Genomic DNA, 19375 nt, shown 5'->3' on the forward strand with positions numbered 1-19375 from the left:
AGTCTGTGTAGGTGTGTGGTACTTCCAAGAAGCTTTGAACCTATGCAGTTTATGGTGCAGATCATCTATCAAATATAGATCCAATACAGAAGTCCATCTGTGCAAAGTATACCCAATAGATCCACTGCTTCCCAGACTCACTTGGCTTCTGCTCACTGCTTGCACATGTGTTTCCATTGGGAAGTGCAAAGCAGAAGAATGCAGCCCTTCACAGAAACATTGTACGAGTATATGAGAAATAAGAAAGACCTTTCATTAGCCTACCACACCGGAYGAGGCTGGCCCACTATAATCTTTCTTTCTCTCTTTTTCTCTCTCCCGCTTTCATCGTCAATAGTAAAGTAGATGTCTTGACTTCTAATGGTGAAAGTTAAAATGCCAATATTGTTAATCCCCTCTTTGTATAATTGAAATARCTTACACTTCTCTCTGCATCGTTACTGCAGCTTTGCAAAGCTTACAAAGACATGACTACATCAGTATGTACGTGGCTGTCACCRTCACAGGATGTATATTTAGCTATAGACCAACATATCATTAAGGAAAAGATAGGCATTGCTGAGCTAATTGACTCTCATTTAGTTTGATATTTTTGTGTGCTTAATGAACTGTTTCRGAGTACATAATTCTGACATGAAATCTGTCTTCCACAGGCAGTCATTCCTCTCACCTCAAAATGCTGATCCATCCCCTGCCAAAACTGGAGGGTGCCTGATGCGTGGGGAGTTGCAGGAAATAGGAGTGTCTTACACTCAGGTGTGTGCGCACAGCTCTGGAGACCAGGCTTAGGCTTCGTGATATATGACATTTCATTTAAGCTAAAACTTTTCACAGGTTGCCACAGTATATGCRTTTTTCACTTTGTGGGCTCCTCGTTTGAGCCCCAGGGCTGGGATTAGCAGAGGGACTGAGAGCTTGCAGCGGCGGCAGCCGATGCCAGTAGGCTCCAATGGTGCTATATGATGAATATGATGTATACAAAGGAAAATCAAGTATCTCAAACCAATCACACAAATTTAAGACTTTGTAGGTCTTCATTTATTTTATTTTAGGCACAGTCCTTTAATGCAGTAGGAGAAAAAGCTCAAGGCTTCCCTGTAGGCTCAGTCTAACTTGCTCTGAACTGCTGTGTAGAGGCACCAACGTGTTCACAGATATATCCACCCTCCCTGAAAAACGCAATACTGCATGGTAAGGCAGGCAGGTGAGTGCAGGCTTTTTAAAGAATGGTTTAACAAGGCAAGGCACTGTGGGATACATATATATCCCAGCTGCAGGCTTCCTACACAGGGCAGTGCGGCAATGTTGCATGTTAGCTTGTGGGTGCTCCTGGGCTAAACAATGTAGATGTAGCCTGCATGTAAAGTAGCAAGCATGACAGGAGTGTTGTGAAGATAAATTAATTAATATTTCCTATAATTTTGTAATTAATAATAGCTGCACTATAGAAAAGCTTGTGGGGAAATCAATAATTTAATATATAACACAGTGTGCAGTAAATAAGCCCAGGGCCATATACTGAACGAAGATGATAAAACAAATCATTGCAATAGCGGTTCATTAAGTGAGCAGTGAACACTGAATGAGGCAGGAAAAAATAGTATGTAATTATGAAATTAAAGATTGTATCGTTGTGCATTTACACAAGGGTCCTATTACTGTTTCTGCAACAACAGCCAGCTATTGTCCACCATGACCACATCTGAGAGGGTTATTTTCAGGTTGCTTGGAGGACAAAACTCTACTCTGCAATGTGCTTGGAAAATTACTTTTCATTGAATTAAAAATAATCACAATGCAAAATGGTGGTACTCAGACTCAATTCCTCCCATGTTGTTTCCATTTTATGAGTATGTAACCTATGGAGTCTGAGAGGCAGTCTCCACCAGCAGAAATGAGAGACGGACAGTGAAGTCTGAGCACCACGGATCGCAGACCACTTAGGCAACATAAAAAAGACTTTGCTTTCCATCTCTTTCTGCAGTTTTGCGTTATGGTTGTGCCAAGCAAAACTTTGGTACCTTCCAAAATCTGATCAGCTCCCAAAAACCTCTGCATGTATTTTTACCATATCCAAGCCTGATGACAGAGACTGCACCCTGCACRGCGTCTTTGGTTTCTGTCAGCTACTCTCCACTGACACCTGTGACAACCAGGTCACATTCAAATTAGAGTTTCTTGCTCAGCCTGAATGAACTCTGGTTAGTTCCTTGAACCAAAAACTCGAGGTCCACTACTCAACTAAACCAAAGGCCAGACTCAGAAAGATTGTTCCCTTTTCACTCCCAAGAGTATCCAAGCCCTTAAGAGTGACACTAGGAAGTACCAAATATCTTTCACCTCCACCTTCTGTCAAGCATTTTTTTTTGTCATTTAGTAAAATACTTTCCTTCTGAAAACAAATCCATACTCTAGCTAGTGATACTTGATTGACCCATAAATCTGTTAAACAAAGTGCCACTTGGGATTATCGGGAGATTAATTAGAGAAATACGTCAAGAGGTTTCGGTGTGTGTGTGTGTGTGTTTTTTTTTTTTTTTTTTTTTTCCTGTTCATATTAAAACATACTTTGCTTAAAGGGTTAAGTCCATTAGATTAAAGATCACTTTTTCAGTCTGCTCTGGAAATGGGTCTGAGTTTTAACACTCTGGAGGTAGCTAATTTTTTATTCAGGACTGTAAACAAGTAAATGAGGTTTTAAATAATAACTTATCGCCTGACTGATCCAGATTTTCATTTGTAAGGTTTGGTATAGCTGATTCCTGAACAATTTGATTTAAATGGTCACTAGTGATCAGTGCTTTCTGAATCATGGTTTTATCTTATATAACTGATAAAGATACTGAGCCGAAGAAAAATATACGTTGGACATATTTAATTGATTGAAGATTTTATTTATATTTTGGGATAATTACAAGCAGCACTTTGCTTGTATGAATTAGAAAACAGACTCTTGTTTCTCCCAGCCTTTCTGGTGCTGTCAGCCAACATTAATTCCTAAAAGCTAATTTTGTTCTTTCAGTTTCACAGATGAACATCTCAGCTGAAGTCAGAGCAACTTCTCCAAGTTTTTACAGTGTAACTGAGAGACARTTTCTTTCAGATAAACGGCACAGATGTAAAACTAGTGGAATATCAGAGTGAGAGCGTGAGTCCTGTGGTGTGTGAACATTCAAGGATCTGCAGCTTTGAATCCAGAATTGTTTAGCGGTTGGTTGGACTATTAGAGGACCATCACCTCCTGTGGCCACTAATTTCTTAATTAATCAAGATYTCTTATTAAACTCTTCTGTTATAATTAGAGGGAAATCTCTATCAAAAGGATGTGCCTGAAATGGCACTTATTTATGCTTAGATTTTTTCTCTGCTCACCAAGGCCATCATCATTAAAGAGATGTAGGTGACATGCTTCTTTCACTGACAAAAAGTTCAAAGTGATTTTTCTACAGGATTTTTTTCAGAATAAGAGGTCTCATGTTACTGCCAGCCCAAAGAGAGCTTAATTTATAATAATGCTTTAAAGGTCTGCAAGTCGTTCTTTGCTAGACCAACATTCTTCTCTGGGAGCAAAGCTGGACACCACGTTTTATCACTCAGCAGCGTTTTTGCCATTTTTGCCTTTCGAGAATTCTTAGTGCAGGCATTTTAACTGTGCATAGGAAAGAGCATGTGAATAGTCAAACCCCTTTCATATTTGTGGGAAAAAAAAAAAAAAAAAACATGCACAACATAATGTGAATGCAAAGTGGAAGTTAAGGAGTCCTAAAACACTKGACCTTCGGCAATGGCAAACGTGGCAGCTTGCTACCGCGCGTCCCAAACAAAGGCCAACGCGGTCCAAAGCACACAGCTCACAAGGATGTTCTGCGGGAAAGTGCTGCGTCTAGATACAAACCCTGCTGTTTCTTTGAGGTTGTTAGGACTAATTGGGACTTCTTACATATACCTGACTGAAGGCCTATGGGTGATTCTCACTAAAATACAGTTACACGGTTTTAGAATTGATCTTACAAGCAGTTCGGTGCCCTCAACTCCTGAAGTCTTCTGAATGCCTTCAGCCTTGGATCAGGCTTGATGTTTCTGCTAAAGATACAGTCATTTAAACTGCTTTAATTAAGTAGTGCAGGAAATATTAATTTTGCCCTTACTTTGTTTGTATGTTACCCACAAATAGGCTTTGACTTTTAGGATCCTGCTTGTTATTTAGGAAAAAATTCAACTAAAATTTCGTATAGTTATGTTTTTTCCTTATGCTGTATTTTAAAACTATTTATGACAGCTGTATCTTTGCTTTTATGCTGTGATCAGTTAAGTATATCACGTGATAGCTTAACTACCGCTTAACATAATAAAAAACTCACATAACAAGCTTGAATAAGAAACAGGAAAAAGAAAATTAAGGGATTTTTCAGGAAGAGTAAATGAGATGATTGTTTCTGTTAAGAAATGTCACATGAAACAACATAAAGCAACTTTGAAACTTCCACTGTGTGTGAACTTTCTGGGCAGATGAAAATCACTGTTATATTGTAAAATATTTGTGAAAAACTATTGAAAAAAGTTGTGGAGCTGCCACAACAAATTAGTGGCTTTTGTGAACAATAATGCTTGCAAATACTTATTTATGGCTTTTTTTCCCACCTCTGTTCAACAAATTCCTTCCCCTGATAGCCACTGGTTCTCATTTATAACGTGAATGAGTTGCAAGAAAAATTCATGTCTGTGCTACACATGACAGCTTAATAGGCACAACGGAAATGGAAAGGCTGACATCATTATAAAAAAAAGCTCATAGCGCAACCTTTCATTTCCCTCTTTTGCTTTGTGTTTGTCGGCAAGACTGAAACCTTGCTGCGAGCTGCCTGTCGAATCGAGCGATGCGCCGCGACGCCCTGCCGTGCCCGCTCCGACTGCCTCTCGGGAGCGACGGCTGCTTCCCCCCCCCCGTACATCCCTGCCGCCCCATGAGTAAAGACTCGCCCTGCCAGGTCTCTCCCACCCAGACTGGCCAAATCCTACGGAATTACCCTGTTCCCAGGCAGCCCTCTCCGTCTTGCCTCTTGCCCCGGGCGGCTTGCAGGGACCAAGGCGCAGTGCAGGGCTGAGGATCACCTGGCCTGGCCACGCTGGAAGGACTAAGATTTCAAAGGGTCAGAAAGCAAAACTTTATATATACACCTTGCAGCAAAGCCAAGTTGTTGCATTTCGAAGTTTGCTGCTTGTGATTAAAACCGGCCATTACACGAAATTATTCTTGTGCTGTTTGTAAAAAAGCTGTTAGCGTTACTGATCCAAATGATGTATTTATATTAGCACTGGTGTCCACAGTTACAGAAAAAATTAATAGTCATTATATAGAATTGCATTACAGAGAAATGCAGCAATATTTAGTGTAATATCATGTTCCTGTACCAAATAGTCTATAAGAAAAATCAGTTTTCAAGTCTTTTATAAAAACAGGAGGAAGAAAACACATTTCAAATCTCTCTCTACGATGTAGGATTTCTGAAAGAAATCAAAGAAAGAAAAAGCTGTTTGTCAAAAATTTTATATATGTGTGTGTGTATATATATATATATATATATATACACACATACATGAATATATACACACACATACATAAATGTATGTACAAGTATATGTACGCATACATGAAGGAATGCCTGCAGGCACCTGTGCATGTGTGCATGTGCAAGAAATAACAAAACCCAATGACAGGCAAAGGCTAAGACTGTACTGCTTAGTGCTTTTAGTCTTCATGCTAATGCTAATGTTAGTCTTGGTGCTTCATCCTCAGCCTCCCAGAGCAGRTTATACTTTCTATAATGTCTTATGATGTTGTTTCATGACGAAAAGTGGATACAGTGGATTGGTGCTGTCCCAACCACTTTGCATTACAGAAAATATATTCCTATAAGGGACTTGTGTGTTATATTTGGTTAGAAAGATTTTATTTCTTATCCATATGTGCATTCAGCAAACTCTTTCATTTGTTCTTTCCTGTCACACACATTTTCCAGGAAAGCAGAAATTTAAGAATCTTTGTGCAATTCAAAACCTTTAAAAACATCTAAGAATTAAAAAGCATCCAATTTTTTTGAAAAGTGTTTTGAATTAGTAAAAGCAACTGTTTTAGCTGATTAGCTAAATGTATTTATATCATATATATGTGTGTGCATGTGCATGTATATGTATATCTATACATACACACATACACATACATGCTCATAATTTCATACACAGTTGTTTATTTATCTCCATAGATCAAGAGGAACAAAAGGAGAGTGATTCGTTGATTGTTTATAATCCTTTGCCAGGTCACTGGTTTCAACCCTTTGGTGCCATCACACCGAAAATACAGCCGCGCGGATGACGGGATGCGCTGCGGAAGCCTTCCTCCTTCGCCGTACTGCAGTAGCAGTTTACCTCCTACGGCCGTTCCTGTCCGAGTGCCGTCCTCAGTAGGACGATTTCTTTCACTGCATCATTTTTGAACATAAATACGTTTTCACTGGAGACCAAGCTAATCTCCAAACTCATTTCTTTTAAGTATTTTACAGGTTTTAAACACCTGTTCTCAAAGACATAAAGGTCTATTTCAGCTAACCCGTATCTAAATGTTTAGTTTTATTACTGGCCTCTCTGAGGAACCTATTAAATTCGTATTTCAGTGCCTCACAAACTTCAAAGACTGCATTCTCATAACATCTCTTTGACAAAAGTCATAACATTTTGAGGACAAATTTGAGGCATAAAGTAATTCACTAAAAATCACGTAGGAGAAATGTGTCAAACAAAGAGGTGCTGAACCCTTTCTGCCAGATAATTATTAAGTCTCTTGATCTCTTTCTGATGAGTCATAGGTCTGGCCTGGATCCAGCAATCAACAGAATTACTCAGGTGCTTAAACTTGTGCACATGATTAAGTATGTTGTCAGATCAAAGGCTCAGTATGTGCTTACCAATTTATGGACAGAATGGGAAGGAGAATAGATACAGGTCAAGGAGAAATGACAATCTTCACAATAAAGCATATCTTATGGTAGGTGTGATACGATAAGTGATCCTGAATCATGAAGAGTGARAAAGAATTACAGCTGAATTCACTATGGAAGAAGACCTACTGCTTGAGCTATTTTTTGTATTGTCTCTGGTGAACTTTCTCCCACAGTCTTAGACACACATATTACTCTTACACTCTGAGGGAACAATTAAATTTTATTGTGCAATTTGTATCCCCCCACATAAGTAGTATAAATCTCTATCTTTTTCTCTCAGAAAGTAGAGTTAATTAAATTTGTAGCAAAGAAAGAATTAATTTATCTTAATTGTTGCAAGCTAGTGTTAGAGCCTGTTATGACTGGCATAGCTACAARTGGCAATCAAAATGATGCAGTAAAATGGAGCACAGAAATAGAAGATGCTGCATGGTCCACCCCAGTGATACTGAGCAAGCTTCAGACTGCAGGAAAGAAAGTCCTGTAAAAACTGTTCCAGCTCTTCCATCTCCATTAATGTGTGGATTTTTCCTCATCTAGCCATGACAAGTTATTGCCAGGATCAGAGGCATTCAAGACATAAGTTTTATAATGCGCTTTGATAAACTGTTTTGTTTGAAAATCAGATTAAAGTACAAAAATGAAGTTCTTTTTGTTTTATCCCTGTAAAGTGCTTCTGAAACCTATTTGAATCTCATTGAACTTGAATGAAATTGGGGATCCTTGGAGGGAGCTCAGCGTTATCTACGAACAGGCTTTGGAAGMTTTGTCTCGCAACAACTTTGTTTAAAATATGGTAAATCAAGTGTCTCCAACATTTTCATACCTAAAARCAATAACTTGTAAGAGACTGTCACAATGAATGTTCCGGTACTATAACATTTATAGAAAAAATACCAATCTGTTATTTTAAAGAGTAAAAACATACTTTGAGTATTTTCAGCTTGTTTCTTTTGCTGGTTTCCTCTTTTTGTGAATAAGATTGGCAAAACCTTCCTCCGTGCCAGTGTTTTGCTGTCCCTGAGCTGGACGCTGGTCAGCGCGATCTCCTCTGGAACCAGCCGCTTGCCTGTTTGCCCTCTCGCTCCGAGAGCAGACGTTTTCGCTCCAGGAAGGCTGGGCTCCGCTCGGCTCTCCCCGGCGCGCTTCTCGCCGTGTGCACGTGTACTGTGTCACGTACGCCAGCAGCGGGATGCTGTTGGTACCAAGAGTCGTCCGCCTGGGAAAGGAGGACGTCCGCCGGAGTCCTGTTTTGTTAGSGAAACACAGGGGAAACACATAAAATAGGCAGGACTAAGTGGACAAGGGAAAGTGGCCTGGCTGGCCCCTTCTTTAAACCAGACGTGTTGATGTAGCCTGCAGCTGTGCGGTGCGAATGCCACTCACCGCCTTTTTGTCTCTTCTGTGCAGCCTAGAATTAACAGGGACAGTTTTGATGCTCTCAGTGAAATAACTTTTTTAAGTTAATTACGCTGAAGAAAAGTTAATTATACCAAGCAACCCACTCACGTACTTTCCCTTTAAAATAATGATGATAATGATAACGGGAACAATAATTAATGACAATAACGTGTCAGGTTATATATAAATGACACTGACTCATAAAAGTTGTAATTCAGCAGTAAGCAGAATTTGAAATAAGTAGAATTTGAAGTAAGTGGACCGCTGATACAAGGACAGTWTCGTGCTGAGCTATCCAAAACAAACATCTCTAAATTCAGTAATATTTGATGATAGCCAGCTGATGAATATGTGGGAGAAAATATTATCACATGCTTTTTCATGACTAGCAATGAAAAATGAGGATAAGATTATGAAGAAAGAGGTAAACACTGATTACCGGTAGCTAAGAAGCTTAAGTTGAAGCAATACCTTATTGGCATGCTTTATTGATTACTTAATCTCAAGACAATGAACTTGTATAACAGGTACCAGATGTGTTTCTATTCAAGAATTTTAGTGGAGTCAATCCTACTTTTTTTTTTTAATGGTATATGAAATGGTATATATAAACAGGATAAGCAACAAATTGCTTAGACTAACAAATATTTTTCTCATCCTCTTTTTTTTAGCAAAATCATATTAATATTTTGGAGCTTAAGTAAGTAGTGTCTGATCACTACTGCTGAAAGTAATGGGTCACAGCTCTAAAGGAAATCTGTTACTCCACAGATTATGATAACTAAGAATTTAGAGGGATTTTGTTAGGTCAAATTTATCCTTGAATTTAAGTTTAATTAAAAAAAAAACAGAAATGTAATGTCGGTAAGACTGTTCCATATATATTTATAAAATAATCAAAAAAATCCATCTACACAAAAATTCTCTTGAGGTCTTTGCAATATGAAGGTTCAGTATTGTGTAAGTGCAATGATGGTAGAAATATCAAAAGAAGTATGAAACTGAGCAATCTCAGGAAATTTCATCAGAGAGATTCTGATACAGAATTGTGGCTTCCTATAGGTTCCAGTTACTCTAGTCTTATCTGGGTCATATTAACTTATCAGTAAAAGAAACTCTACATGCAGATGTCTTTTTGCTAAAATATCCCAATGTAAGATTAGGCTCCAAATCCACTGACATGTGTATAAGGAATACTTTTCATTAAATTTTTATGGCATTAAAGATTTAGCTCAATGTGATGCAAAACTATTCCACTAATTTTAAAAAATTGCAGTGAAGTTTCATTATGTTATTAATATTAACAAATACTGCTTTATTGGAAAGCATGTAAGGGACTATCTGGTTAAACTCCTCTAAATAAAACATGACATATTGGCTAAAAACATATRATTATACAGAGACAAGGCATCATACACATGATGATGTATTTGTGAAATTTTTCGGTAGAGGAAGCTGAAAATACTGAAGCTTTAGAAACAAATGTGCAGAAAGACATTTGGCAAGAGACTTTGCAAGACATAAGACACTGGAAAAAAGAAAGATAGCAAGGCAATTTCCCAAGTGTAAACGTGTTTTGTTTTCTTTTTTCCCTTTTTTGACTTTCTTGCCTTTTTTTATGCATATGTGGGTGTCTGTTAATATGGTCACAAACAAATCAGAGTCATTTTAATAGTCATTTGTACCTATGGATTTTGAAAATCTGTGTACAAAGTAACACAAAAAGTGTACACAAATCTCTTTAAAAATGGAGTCTTGAGATGTGTGCTCTTAGCTACACAAAATATACACAATTTCAGATAAAAAATTTACTTTTTAGGAGATCTGTTCATCCAGGACCCTAAATAAAGTGATCTCATCACTCTGAAATAGTGACATCATTTATGTAATAGGATTGGACCAGAGCGAATACTCTTCTGTCATYGGCAAAGACTCATGTTTCATGCATGATAGTATAGGTTGGGAGAAGTTATCRTACAGAGTTCAGGACTGAGAGTGCGTACCAAAGATGCCATCTTTATACTACCTTTGTCTTCCTCCTGCCGTCTTTCCTACCCATACTTCGTGATTCACAGGGTGAYCATGATCTTGCTATGGCTGGTGATAAGCAAACGGTCTGGCTGCTCGGGAGGACTTTGTGTACGATGGCTTTAAACTGGTGTGAGGCAGTCATGAAGTAATAGTCTGCAATTTCTTTTTATTTAATAATTGTCATTTATTAAACCAAATGCATGCTTTGAAATGCAAGTGTGTAAAACAGTGTATCTATGTAACGGGACCACGGTTTTAGGAGACTAAATATCTTCGGCCATCTGAAAATCTTGTCACACATTTAAATGCATGATCTTAAATATCTGACTCTGGAAATGTGGGCTTAAATTTGCATAAATAAAATTAAACAAGTGTTACTTGTTGACTCTAAACTGTCATTCTATGTGAAGCAAATGACATCTTAAAATACGAACTCCTGCCCTTCAAGAAGTTACATTAAGCTTTAAGATTTCACATCTCCCCCTCAGAATAAGCAGTCACAAACAATTATTTGTACATCAGTCTGTGCACTTGCCTAACGTACTGAGCGTCCCAGCTGTGATGGCCTGCATAACTCGTCACTGCATAACTTGAAATCGCACAGTTGCKTATGTGACTGGCTGACAGGACTTAACCAGCAATTGCAACGTTCTTTTGTGCCCCTTATATTTTTGTAGCTACAATTTAACCAAATATTGTTTAAATTTTTGAAAAAAGTGAAATTATTAATATAAAGCTTTTTAACATGCCTAATCACTTAAGTATAATCTTGTAGCACCTTTCAAAATTGCWCAAACAACTGTAAATTGTGTAAATTTAGACATACTTCAGTCCCAAATGCTGATAATGTTCTTCATCCACTCTGGGCATCCTCCAATTTGATGTGTCTTGCCATCTGATAAAGTCTCACTAGCCTAGTGAAAGGCTGTTGTCATTTTATGTAAGTCATGTCTAACCACTTTCTAAGCACTTGATGTTTAAGCAGTAACATATGATGAAGTGTTAATGGAGTCAGATTGAAAAAATAGTAATAAATAAGGTATACCTTCAGGCAGAAATAAAATTTCTGAACAAAACAACATACTATGTACATTTAAGCTAGTTGCTTCTCTGCGATTGTTTTTTCTCTTTATCAGAAATGTGCATTTTTTTGRATTAGATATTTCAGAAAAAATTTAATTCAGCTGTAGGAAGTAAAGCTACCTCCTTGAACACAACTTGTGTGAATATTCTTAAATCCAACTGATTGGGAAATGTTTATTGTAGCGGTTTTCCATAGGGGAAAGAGATCTATATTGAATTTCTCATTTTTCTGGAAGGGTTTGACTCAGCTTTTGCTAGGAAATGTATCTCAGATCTGGAGTAACTTTTCTGGTCAAACTGAGAGACAAAGAATAGCCAATAAACTAGTGGTCAGAGGTTGCTTTCCGTACTCGGTTGGATCATTCCCGGAGATCCCTGCAGTGTGAATGACCCAGAACTGGCCTCCTGCCATTAAAGTGTCCCAGTGCTCACCCGAGCTGCCTATGCAGTATCGACAATGCAGCAAACTGATGTGAGCCTTCAATCCCACAGAGCTTGGTAGAATAACCAAAAAAGGCACTTTAACCCTAAGTGCTACCTCTCGTGTCTGCTTCATGCAAAATAAACACGACACAAGGGACTTGCCCTCTGACAATCATCAGCAACATCTGCATCCTTCGCCTTGCTTGAGTGCAGCTGCTGACTTGTGCTTGTAAGATTTAGAAGCTGTGGGCTCCAAAGARAAGCAGGTAGGTTGAGAAATTGGCCATTTCAAATTTTGCAGGTGCCTAGTTTATCCCAGGCGGTAAGACAGCTTGGGTAAGTGCTAGGCTTGTGTAAGCTGCTTAGTGATGACCAGAGAGCACGACAATGTCATTGCTGATTTCATGCCCAACRTTTCTTTGTAGTTCTTTGGGGTGTGTTTCTGAAACTCACTGACAGCACCTGGTTGTGCATAAGATAAGGATGAATGTCAGGAGGTTGTTATTTCAGGTTGCGAAAGCCTGCTGTCACGACTCCGTGCCAGGATGTGACATTGGTTATCTAGCAATGTCATTCCAGTTTGTGGGGCTCCATCATGGTCCTGTAGTGGAGGAAGATGCTTTCTGAAAGCTGGCCATGCCAAACACCTGCAGCACAGCATTGCTCTGAGAGTTGTGAAGTCTCTGCCATATGATCCGTCCCCCCGGGGTGGTTCATGCCAGGATTTTTGCATTCAGGAGATACGGCATGTTCAGCTTCTCCAGGACCAGCAATGGGGCATGCCTGCCTGCATGCAAAGACTCAATTGTTTTCTCTTTGAAATGTCCCCCCTGATTATCACTGGTGATTGATTCACCAGCACTGACCACACTAACCCCTCCCACACACACATTTTGGGAATCTCCTGGCTATAGCCTGGTACAAGCTGTCACCATGGTCCTGCAACATGACATCCACATCCAAAACATCTATAGTAACACCTGCTCCTACCACAGCGTATGCTAGGATTTCATTACTAACTTAGGAGAAAATTCAACAAAATTCTCTGCTCCTGCCCAGAAACTGTTTAGTGTTCTTTGGCAAATCTGTGGTCCACAGTCACCATCAGCAAGACCAGCTCATCTCTAGTATGAAGAATACCATTAAGTCTGCAGTCTAATGGAGAATGACAGGCAGCTCCACCAAATCAAGTGCCCTAATAAGAAATACTGGACTTCCAGATGTCTTTAGCCACACAAGACAGCAGTTTTGGATGTTCCCAAAGCATCCAAGCCTTCTCAGATGGAAGGACCAAGAACAAAGCCATCCACCCACAGCGGTGAAATGTTCCTTTCAAAAARCACTTTGAGTGTGAACCCAAGTGTCTCATTAACCACTGCACCCTCTTTATCTCCTCCTCCTGCCATTAGCCATTTCCCTTTGTTTTCTCTCCACCCAACCAGTCTGTGCTGCTGCCAGATTATCAGGCGGCCACATGGCCATGGTGGTTATCTGATGTTAAAGCTCTTTCCCAGTCAATAAGCCACTTGCCTGTGTGGAAAACTCCTTCTTTGTACAGTGTCCTTCCCAGATATCTGCTCCAGGGGAGCCTCACACAATGCAGGCGGTTCGCTTCCCTGTCTTCCTCCAAAACCTGGTCAAAGCACTGCTTCTGAAAACCCCCTGTATGTAAAAGAATTATCTACCTGACAGTCTTTCCTGGAGCGCTGCTTCACTTCTCCATGCTTTTATCCTACTCACTGGCCCACTTATACGTTGCTTTTGTCCTGCATCTCTGCTTTCCTACTGCCTCTTTAGCCTAGGACTGCTCCTCTCCTGTGGAAGGCTACAGATGCCCGTCTGGAGCCAAAACCCTTATCCCTGCAGCCAAAAACTGCATTCTCATAGCTGGTATCCATAGTCCAGAGGCAGGTATACTGGAGCTGGGCTCCTTCTACAGAAATCATATGTATGTTCTGAAATGCCAAATTTACTGCTATTCACTATAAAACACTTAGGATGTAAAGTGCAAACAAACACCTTACAAAACAGGCTTTTGGCTAGGATTCAGGCTGATAAGCATGTCCATATATCATCACAGCAGTCTGGGCACTGTCTGTTCTATTGGGAGATTACCAAATCTGAGGAAAGATTTACAGACAAGCAAAATCATCTGGCTGGACCAGCTTGGCTTAGTTACTGTCCACAGGTGAAGATTTTTTGCATGTAGGTGACCCTTGGTTACTGGGGGTGAGTTCATTTGAGGTGTAATCCTGCTACAGAAGATTGAAATACAAGCTGCTACTTCTGGGGTCATCTGGAAGTTTTCAGAGCCTACATAGAATTAATCCACATCTATAGGCCTTCTACTGGCTGTAGCTAAGGATAAATTGTTGTGAGAAAGACAGAGAACATAGAGGTAGATGAGAAATAAAGAGGGCTGCTTTAGGACCGAGAAGATGTACGCCAGACAAAAGGAAGAACCACTATCCCTCTCTTGCCTTTAAGTTTCAGGGCTTAAATACACACCATGGGTTCTCTACCCACGCACTTATAAAATACGTCCAAAATTGCAGTCTGTAAATAAAGATAGGACATCCCATCCCAAAAGAGTAAAACATTTGACTGAATATATATGCAGCTATAAATACATAAAAAATATATAGTTACACCTATATGAGAATTATATGTAGATATGTATACACATGTACATACATATAGATAYGCACACACACACACTTCTTGCTTATAACTGATGTACCATTTCATTATATCTCAAGGAACGTCATTCTTCCYGTCCTTTCAAAATCCATCAATTTTTAGGATTTTTTTTTCCTCTCTCTGATAATATCCGTACAGCTCTCATTGGCATTGCATTAGAATTCATCATTCTCAAACACAGTTTTTGTTTGAAGACTATGAATTCTAAAAGAAAGCATACAACATCTTTTTTTTTCTTTATGCCTCTGGGACAGTGAGTTTTTTAATTATTACTGAATGTCAGCATCAAGGAAATGAGCTTTTCTTCTAAAYCTGAATATATACAGCACTTCTAAATTCTTTCATGAGTTCCACAGTCTTGGCAATTTCTGTGCTTCTGTTAGTCTRTTGACTTCCTGCTTTCTTCTCTCCTCACTTCCCATAGTTTCCTTAGTATTATTTATATCTGAAAGAAACCTATAGRCCCTGCTTATTTTAATAGTCTTTCTACAAGGAGAAAACAGCCAAGCTTTTATACTCTRCTTTGACAAAATGAGAAAGAATGTGAAAGCAAAAGATTGACTCTGCATCACAGATTAAGTTCTTCTTTTTTAACATGTCGATGGTCTGGAGCTCTAGAGTCTCACCACAAGAACTGGAGGATGCTGCCATCTGAAGACTTTTTTTGACAGATTAGGCTGAAGTCGTGACACCACAGCCTGGGATCAGTCCACTCTGAAGAGTGTGAGCGTGGCGATTGCAAAAGCGTGCAAGTGTGCCACAATGTCTAAAACCAACAGGGCTTTGAGTCCTAAACCAAAGATTACAGGCGAAACTGTCAGGCTGGGAGGTGATACCATTCATCTGGAACCTCTGGTGAATGTCTTAACCTTAGGGTATCTTCCTCTTCTCCACTCTCAGGTATTTATTTCTAGGATGYTGCTTCATCTCCCCAAATTTTTCTTGCCCTTGTACCCATGTGAAACACGAGTCTAGATCTGTGTGCTTGTCATCTGGACAAATGCTTTTTGGAGGCCTTTACTGTAGCATATACATTGCTCTTTCTACTCATGCAGTCTTTCTTTAATTTAGATTAGATGGACTGACTGGGAGTACTGGATRTGCCTATATGTTTGTCCACTAGAGAAGCTGTGTGTCATTCCTAAGGCATTTTTAAATTTACAGCATTAAAGCAAGTTTAAAGAAAGTATTGCCTCAAAATACATTCTTACCATCTCTTTGTGTGATATATTTTTAATACTGGCAATGTTAATATTAGTAAAAGTATAGTCATAGTAATGGAAATTTGGTCCAAAGCAAGGTAAAAAAAAAAAAAAAACTCCTTAGGTTAGTTGACATTGGCTTTTTGTTCTTGTGGAAAACCTCATGTAACTTACTGAAACAGAATTTATATGAGGTACCATCCAAATATATTTTAAATTTTGTTGAACTCAAACCCCCTTCATTAATCTTTGCACCTTTATTTCCCTGAGAACGGCTATAAATCATTGTATTGTATTGCTACTATTCAAGAAAGATGCTTTACTTTAAGGAATATAATTCATCATAGAATGGTTGTTCATGCATAACTGTCTCTCCCAGACCAAGGTAATTCAATCCCATAAACAAAAAGAGAAAATCAAGTTAAAAACAATACTAGATTAATTACAGTGATTTTAAAAGAAAGACTATCATATGCCACCTTTAACTCAAATTACAGAAGTGTTACTTCCTAACACAGAGATTTCTTCTTAGCACAGGAAACCTGTTTTTAATTTATTTGGCAAATTAATGTATTGATCATCATCTTTGCTCTTCAAAGTACAAGAAGATGGCCCTAAAACATAGCTAYGGAGCTAGACTACTCTCTGATACCRAAAAAAGCTACATCAGCTGAAAATCTTAGTGGGGAAAAAATCACTGACTTGCATTACGGGCTATGAGCCATACCCAGGCAGAAAAGAACGTAGTGACTTCAAAAGTATTTTTAAATCTTTTTCTTTGATAACGCTTCCACATGCATGCAAGACCTCTGTGGTGTATGGAGACTGTGAGGGATGCCTGGCCTTACACGCAAGGCTTGCAGKGGCAGGCTGACTGTGGAAGCTGCCRCTTCTCCCTACAGCTCAATAAAAGAAGTGGAAGTAAATGTCACTACAGATACTAATTTATTAACAWGGTGCTTTCTTGACAATTTTTGCCTAGGTCACTTAAGCATAAAGTCAAGTCAAGCCTTCTGATATGATCAGAGTTTTCAGATGTGGCTACTCAAGAGTTGTAAATCACAAATACAGTGTATTCTTAAACGTCAGTAGGGACTGCCGGTTTTAATCCTTTCTTTTGCAGACAAATATGCCCTTGGAGTTGCTGCTACWGATTCAGTGATGCTATCTAATTGACAATTTAAGATTTGCATATGCTATGCCTCTGTCCCTAATCCCCAAGCCATATTTATGTCTCTGCTAAGTCATAAGCAGGCCAAGGACATTAAGGTCTTACAGTTTCAACAGCCTGTGGGATTCTTTTGATATACACTAGTCTGTGCACATACAACCTGCTCAAAAATTTCATTGGCAATGACACTAAGAAATGCCTTTGTCTGCTGGTGGGCTAAGCAATATTCTTCTTTTTGTGGAAGAAAAATGACAGTCTGTAAATCAGTCAAATATGTTCCTAGCAAGAATTCATGCTCACTGGCAGTGTAGTACTGAAGCATGTATCATGATTTCAGAGTTTTGTAGTGACTTCATACACTTTGGTTTGATCCTAAAATTAGGAACACAAAGGCCCTAACTTTGAAAACTGTTTTTGATTATTTTTTCCTATAAAGACCTATTSGTGCAAATAACTCAGGTTTATTTTTTAGTACACCAGTGTCTAATTGTACATTCTCCATACAGTTAACATATTTGTGCAGTAAAATTTAATAAAACCTCCRCCACTTATGGTGAACTAGTAGCTGGTAGGGAGGTAGCACAAACCAGCAAGAGAATTTACCCCATTATAAAGGTTCTGTAACGCAATATGAAACAACAAAGGACACCAYATTTTGAAGGTTTATTACCGAAGGCCTTATAGTACATCTATCGCAAAAGCTATTGTAGAATAATCTAAATGAAAACAGTCTTCTAATGTACTGCTGCAAAAATGAGAAAGCTTTAAAAAACTTATCTCCCTATGTTTGGATTAAAGTACAGCCTAGTGCATTCAGCCTTTGAATGAGGCATAGGAACATATTAGACAGACTCTGTACTTCTATCAGTCACTATTTTCAGCCATAACAGGTTCAAAAGTCTCCTTTTATTAAAGGATATATGTATTAAGGAGACATTCCTTCTGAAACATGAGATAAATGCTGTAYGCTTTTCTTCAAATGGCCAGAAGGCACCACATGCTCCCTTGTCTCTACCTACTCACTCAGCACAGAATAAACCTATTCCTGGCCTATTTAGCACTTCTTTGGAAACATGTATCACTCCTATACATAGATCTCAAGTTGTGAGCGACCACAAAGCTGGCAGCAAACTCAAAGGATGTCCTAAGTCTTTGCTATGTCCTGTATATGGGAAAGCAGCTCATCTTCTCTAAGTTTAGCCATTATAAAGTAGGYGGCTGGTACGAGCTAGTCCTTTAGCCGCTGTTTTACCTTGATGTACATGTGCAGCAAGCACATGTGTTAGCCCATTAAAAACTGGGAGATGAATCCACTTTAGCCATAGCTAGCAGATTATAAAGTGGTCTTTCTTGCTAACTTTTTCTAGAAACCCAGCTCTGAGATGGATAACATTAGGTCATACAAATCTTACCCTGAGTTTTCTTCAAAACTTCTCGAGTCTCAAAACTTCATGGTGTGAAGTGACTGAAGTGACTCCAAGACCAAGGGAATATTCCATTATATTACTAGGCCTTTGCTTGCTGCTTAGCTGGGCTAAGTGCTTCCTTACTGCAGCTGAAGTCTGAATCCTAAAAGTCATCTTAAATTCTCTAAAGGCAGACAATATGTTTATTGAACTGAGAACTAATCATTCTAGCAGAAAATRTTATTTACCATCCATTTTCTAATGTCTGCATAACAAATATTGTCATGACTTTGGAGTGTATAAGGAATACATACTTAAAGCAGTGTGCTTTGATTTAGCTACACAAAGCCCATTAATGCCAATGGAGTCATGCTGCTCAATCCTCACACACTTYTGGGGAAAAATACAATGCTGCAGCTTGCAGGCTGAGGATCTTTGACAATGTCATTTAAAAACGCATGGATCTGTGCTTCACCACTCAGTCCCCAGATCATGCGTGTTGCATGATCCGAGGGCAAATAGACATCAGCTATTACGTGAGCAAGAAACAGACCTGTTTCTCTTTGTTTTGAAAGCAAAAGAGCAAGTCAAACACATTTTGCTCTTTCATTGCTTCTTTATGTGCTCAGTGTAAACTCCACAGAAATATTGCTGGACAAATATATTGGACATCCTTCAGTATGGGCAAAGGTTATTATTACAGTTCTCCAGATAGAAAAAAAAAAAGAGAAAATTGAAATGACTTGCCGAAAGCTTCATAGCAAATCAGTGTCAGAGAAAGGATTAGGAAATGGTACTTCCCAACAGATACCTTCTGCTTATTCCCCCAAGTCAAACTGTTCCTCATTTATAATTTAAAAGATATGGTCCAACCTTATGGGAGAGTTAATGGTGAGTTTGGTATTTCTGTTCAGCAGCTGCAGCTTTCTCCCTCTGGGAAATAGTGCACAAGATCTTRCT

The sequence above is a fragment of the Rhea americana genome, unplaced genomic scaffold, assembly GCF_003343005.1.
Source record: "Rhea americana isolate MKP2758 unplaced genomic scaffold, rheAme1 scaffold_141, whole genome shotgun sequence".
NCBI lineage: Eukaryota > Metazoa > Chordata > Aves > Rheiformes > Rheidae > Rhea > Rhea americana.